General features: G+C 40.4%; 1 pseudogene; it reads right to left on the reverse strand.

The window, feature by feature from the left end:
• Positions 1–735: 735 nt before the first annotated feature.
• On the reverse strand, positions 736–5,211 carry LOC138723403 (tRNA wybutosine-synthesizing protein 3 homolog; annotated as a pseudogene).
• Positions 5,212–5,505: the final 294 nt, after the last annotated feature.

Genomic DNA, 5,505 nt, shown 5'->3' on the forward strand with positions numbered 1-5,505 from the left:
TGCGCTGGTTTGTGCTTAACAGTTGTTGAGTGCCGATGCTTCACAGCCTGGGAAGAAAGCCTGTTAGGGTACACTTCGGATGACCTTATGCCCGACAGCTAGAACGGAGGCTGGGCACCAGCCACATGGAATGAGATGTAAGGGAGCAAAATCAACGTATGGAGCTGGCTACAAGACTCAAAGGAAAATAACACTTAACGGCCACTGGCCAAGGGAAGCAGAACATGGCAACACACAGGGGGCTGGAGCCTGAAACACAGCAAAGTGCAGGAAAACAACATCAACACTGCTGCCCAGTGCAACGGCCAGAAAGGATCCAGGACACAGTGGCTGAAGCTGGCACAGAGCAGGACCCAACTTCTAGTTTTCTGTTCTTATCTCCACACCAGCAACTGTCCTTCAGCTGGCTGACACGTAGCTTTGTCCTGTTCTGAGACGGGCATCTGTACTGCTGGCAAAGCTCCTACAGGGATTAAAAACCTTCAGGGATAACAACTAGGCTTTTAGAGTTTCTCTGGTCTGTGAAAATCAGAAGGCCTAAACTCAGCATATGGACACAAAACGCCACCACTGAGGACATAGCAAAAGGCTGTACCAAACCAGTTATTTCTGTGATGACTAGCAGACAGAGTAAAAGACAGTGCTTTTAAAAAAAACAACACCCAGAACCTTCTAAGGTTTTGTTCTCTGGCATTGAACCTGTGCACAATTCTGTTTAATTACCTTTTTTCTGGTAAACATCCATAGGAGTGTTACTGCTTAGAACAGAGCAGTATTTCTGTCTCTTACAAAGAGCATTACAATTGTTATTCAGTTTGCTTTAGTCTAGATCATGATATCAGCAAAAATATCAAGACTGTTTTCTATATCATCCTCAGGCTCCAGCTCTTCATGCTGATCCTTGGGAGAGGGGCATACTCTTTGTCTGTGAACTGTCTTCCTCTTCCTTCTACGAACATACACAGAGCGACTCCTCTCCATCCCCTCAGAATGCAAGTCATTTGCACCAGCGGCAGTTTGCAAAGCTGACTCTAAGCTTCTGTAGAATCTAGAAAGAAACAAATTATGTCAGTATTACTTTTGTAGGTTTGCTCAGGATCTGCAAAACTAAACAAACAAATGCTTTTGTAATATCACCAAAGTGTGCCAAGAGAAGAAAATTGTTACTGACATTGAGATGTTCTAGCCAACACTGGAAGGATAATCAGAAATACCAGTGCGTGTCCTTGTGCGTGTCCTGCTACTCCACTCTGTAATGCCTGGATGTTAGCAATCAAGTGGTGGAGGCACTCAAGTGCCATGAAGACCCTGTTAACCTTACAGAAACTAGAAACGGTATCAGGTTAAATGTTTAATGACTGACAGCATTAGCAATCAGATGGACTGCTGCTATGAGCAGTCACTGCTAACTTTAACCACTACAGAGATTCCCAGTGGACATATAAAAAGAAACTCCTCTGGTTACGTATACATAGGTGCCTCACCAGTATCTGTGTCCCTCGCACTCTGGCACTTCTGCCTGTTCTCTTCCTCAGCTGGACACAATTGTACTGTGTGTAACTCTCCACCACCCTCAAAAATCCTCAGTTTTGCAAACTATGCAAAGCATTTAGTGGTTTAAAGCATGTATTGCCACCTGAATTCTGCTGAGATGGCCACTGTGTTAGAATAACAAATGCTGTTAACATGAGAAAAGAAACTCAAACCACACTTAATAACAAAGTCTGCAAACTCATGTCGCTTACAGGTTTTTCCTTAAATACTTTATAGCCTTTGGAGCTCCTACAATTAATTGAAATTGTATTTTAGACTTTGTAAGAGCTGTCTAGTTTGTGTTTTGGTTTGTTTTTTTTATTTAAACAATCTCTCCTGTGCATTTTTCACTTTCAGATTTAGATGTAATGAACAGGACTAGTGGAATCCAACAATTCAATATATTCTTCAGAGACCATCAATTTCCCCTTGTGGCTCAATGGAACTTCTAAGCAATGAGTGCTCCGGACAGCCTAAAAACACACAGAGAAGGATTTCTCTAGAATAAAGTTTTTTATTTTATTAAGGTTGTTTGAATATTATGGGGAATTTACTAAAGGAAAAAAACCACTCTCCCACACAATTGCTTAGTTTGCTGTCAAATGAGGCAGAAAGAATTTGCAGTGCTACAGCATGGCCTGTGAAAGCAGTCAATCACGTTACAGCACAGATCTTGGCTTGTAAAAAAACTGAGGCTACAAGTAATGATGGGATTCTGTTATATTCCTTACAGGTCAGTAGAAAAGTCCTTACCATCATATTTTTTCCTCCTCTGCCAACTGTAATACCAGAGTTCCTGAACCCAGAATCAACAGCCACTGAATGCTGAGGAAAAAAAAAAGATACCTTAAACAAGTCTCACACACTTTCACAGCAAGGAATAATTCCCAGTAGGTTGCAATGCAGCTCAGTCTCAGTTTTGCAAAAAACTTATTCCAAACCATCTCCCCAGATTAATACAGGAAAATAGATACATTAAAATGTTTTTAAGATCAAACCCATGTAGTGTCACAAATAGTGGGCAGTTTTAAGAGAGCTCCAGTCAATCCTGACTGTCCAATCTAAACCCGTCACTGCAGATGGGACATGACCATCTCTCTGGGCACGGCACTGCATTATCTGGTAGCCATGCACTCAGTCATGCTACTCTTGTACAGCTAGAAGGGCAGCAATGCTATAAAAGCAGCTAATCAGCTCTCTTCTAGATCAATGAAGGAACAAACGCATCATGCATTACTCTCTGGAGTCAGGCTAGAAAAGCAGAAGGCAAAGGTACTATTCAATGAGCTGCAACACAGGAGCCAAATGGCCTGGCTGGCAGCAAAATGCTGTCTACAAACACCGTCACTTTCAGCCCATGAAAGCAACCTGAGCTCGCTGGAAAAGCTTTTTAGCAGGCAATCTGCTTCAGCTTGCAAACCAAGCTGCAGTTGAGTAATTTTGATTTTAAAATGGAAAGCAAAATCTCTACTCACTTTAAAGCTGTGTTTTCTTCATTAGCTTACTTTTAATACCTTGGTTATTAAACATATAGCACATCTGGGACTATTCTAAAGTGCTAGAGCTTGCTCAGGAGCCAACACTTTGACCTTTGCAGCACGGAATATAAGAGAACAATATTGTGATACTGTTACTCAATGTAATTTTACCAGAAGCTGTGCATCCTGCATCTCTTGACACTGCACATGAAGAACAAATGGTTCAAACTTGAGCACAACATCACCAGTAGCTTTCTCAAGTGCTGCCATCTGGAAAAAACACCAAAATATTTATATTAACACTGGAGATGGGCTACAAAAGAAAGAAAAAACAAAAACAAAAAGAAAGAAAAAAAGTACCTAGTCCATGTGTGAAACAAGCATTAAAATGCAGCCCATGAACTCCAAGGAATCACGTTCAGCTGCTTTTAATTTTTCATTGCTTGTAATACACAGAAATCTCATGGATTTCCATGATTCAGTTTGCTAAGCTTGAGGTTTGATAGCAATTCATAGCAAGAGAGACTTTAAAGATGTACGCTTCTCTGTTTGTGTCTTCCTACATGCAAACAAATAGATTCAGTCAGACAGCACAGACTGAGGGCTGTGTTGCTGCAACCATGTGAAACCCAAGCACAACTATTCAGTTACTTAAAGCTGTTCTTTAAAATAAAAGACATTTACTTCTGAAGCACATTCCTCAACTTTAGAAACTCTTCTCAGGTTCAGCAGATTAAATTTGTGGCCTAACAGACTTGATCACGTTTGAATCCTAGTTTAAAGAATAACACCTACAAAGGTAAAAAAGTCAAAGTTGAAATTAGATGCATATATACACAAGACAAGGAAAGAAAAAAAAGAGGGAAGGAACTTCATAACTGTAAAATGCAAGACATCACCTTCAGACCCCCTGAGCTGTGCCAGAAGACTGAGACACTAATGGCAGTTTTTCCTGGATTTGCAAGCGTGGAGAAAGCTGTATGATATTCCACAGGGCTTATCAGTACAATTTCCCTACTCTTCTATGCTATCTTTTTTGCAGAGCGGCTCTAAGGGCTGATACTACATTTTTCCATTCAGAAAAGTTGCTCTGAGGCAGTTATATGACTTATTTCGTTTCATGATTATTTAACCAGAAGCACCATCCCCCACCGTTTGCCTTCACTTGCTCAATTTACAGCACTAAGAAATGTGCTGCGTTAACTGGAGAGATGTCAGCTGTTACCCTTTCCTTTGCTGTCTTGTCCAGCCCTTCTCATCTTTCTTGCAAAATGAAAATATTCAATAAAATAATCAGATTCATATGCTTTTTTTAAGACATGATGGCATAAAAGAAAACTGCTGAAGTAGCACTCTCCACTTTCCTTCAAAAATTGAAAACTACTTAAATGTGTTTGTGTAGAATCTCCTCTGTAAATGTTCTTATTTTAAGTTGGAAGCCGGTCTTTCTGAACAGCTAAGTTAGTAATTCCTATTTTCTCTGGAGCGCTGCTTTTCCAGAAAGCATCATCTCAATGCTGCCTGATACAGAACTTCAACCAGTGAAATGCGTGGTTTGATACAGCAATTGTCACTGTGGTGTCAGTGAGGAATACATTTTTTGTATTTCACCCTGTGGCACCTGCTAATGACTCTTATATCACTGCCCAAAGACCAGCAAGCATTCGACAGAAACTGAGCTTATTTCACTTCTGGACAGGACAGCTTTCATTTTGAACAGAGCCACAGCTTTGCAAAACCAAGGCTCACTTCATCCGAGATTTTCATAAATCATTTTCTGAAAGTCAGTGTTCTGTGACAGAAGCAACACCTATTCCTGACTTCTTGAGAAGCTATTGAGACGTGGGGATTATCTGACTTCTGACCATACAAAATCAGTCACATTTCATATTGGCTGCATTTACAACTACGCAGGGAACTTGGTCTTAAGCTTAAAAGCATTCTCCTAAAAACAGGTCTTGAGAATCTGTTAAGTAGAGCAACTAGAGGACAGTTTATTTTTAAATTAGAGTGCTGATTCATCTCAGTAACAGTCATAAAAACACCTGAACATTTCTTTCCATTTACATGCCATTTTTTCCATGACATTAGGAATCCTGCATTACATAAATACAGAAGTTGTACCATAATGTCCTCTTACCACATCGTCTTTGTTACACATTTCATGTGTTACCGTGAGCCAGGTGCAGATTTTCTTCTGGATCTCAGACCTGTTTATATCCTGGAGACAGAGAGAAAGAATTAAAGCGGCACTACAGATACATGATCTTTGATTTTGTGTAAAGAAAACAGTCCTTCATCATAAATAACGTTGCTTTTAAAAAAGCGTGTTTTCTCAAGGTACGAAAATATATTCATATAGGAGTAGTTTAAAACGGATTTATCCATGCTCCTCATGGAAGAACGGAATGTAATCCAGAGGGACCTGGACAGGCTGGAGAAATAGGCCTGGGGAAACCTCATGAGGTTCAACAAGGCCAAGGTCCTACACCTG

The sequence above is a fragment of the Phaenicophaeus curvirostris genome, chromosome 8 (assembly GCF_032191515.1).
Source record: "Phaenicophaeus curvirostris isolate KB17595 chromosome 8, BPBGC_Pcur_1.0, whole genome shotgun sequence".
Classification (NCBI taxonomy): Eukaryota; Metazoa; Chordata; class Aves; order Cuculiformes; family Cuculidae; genus Phaenicophaeus; species Phaenicophaeus curvirostris.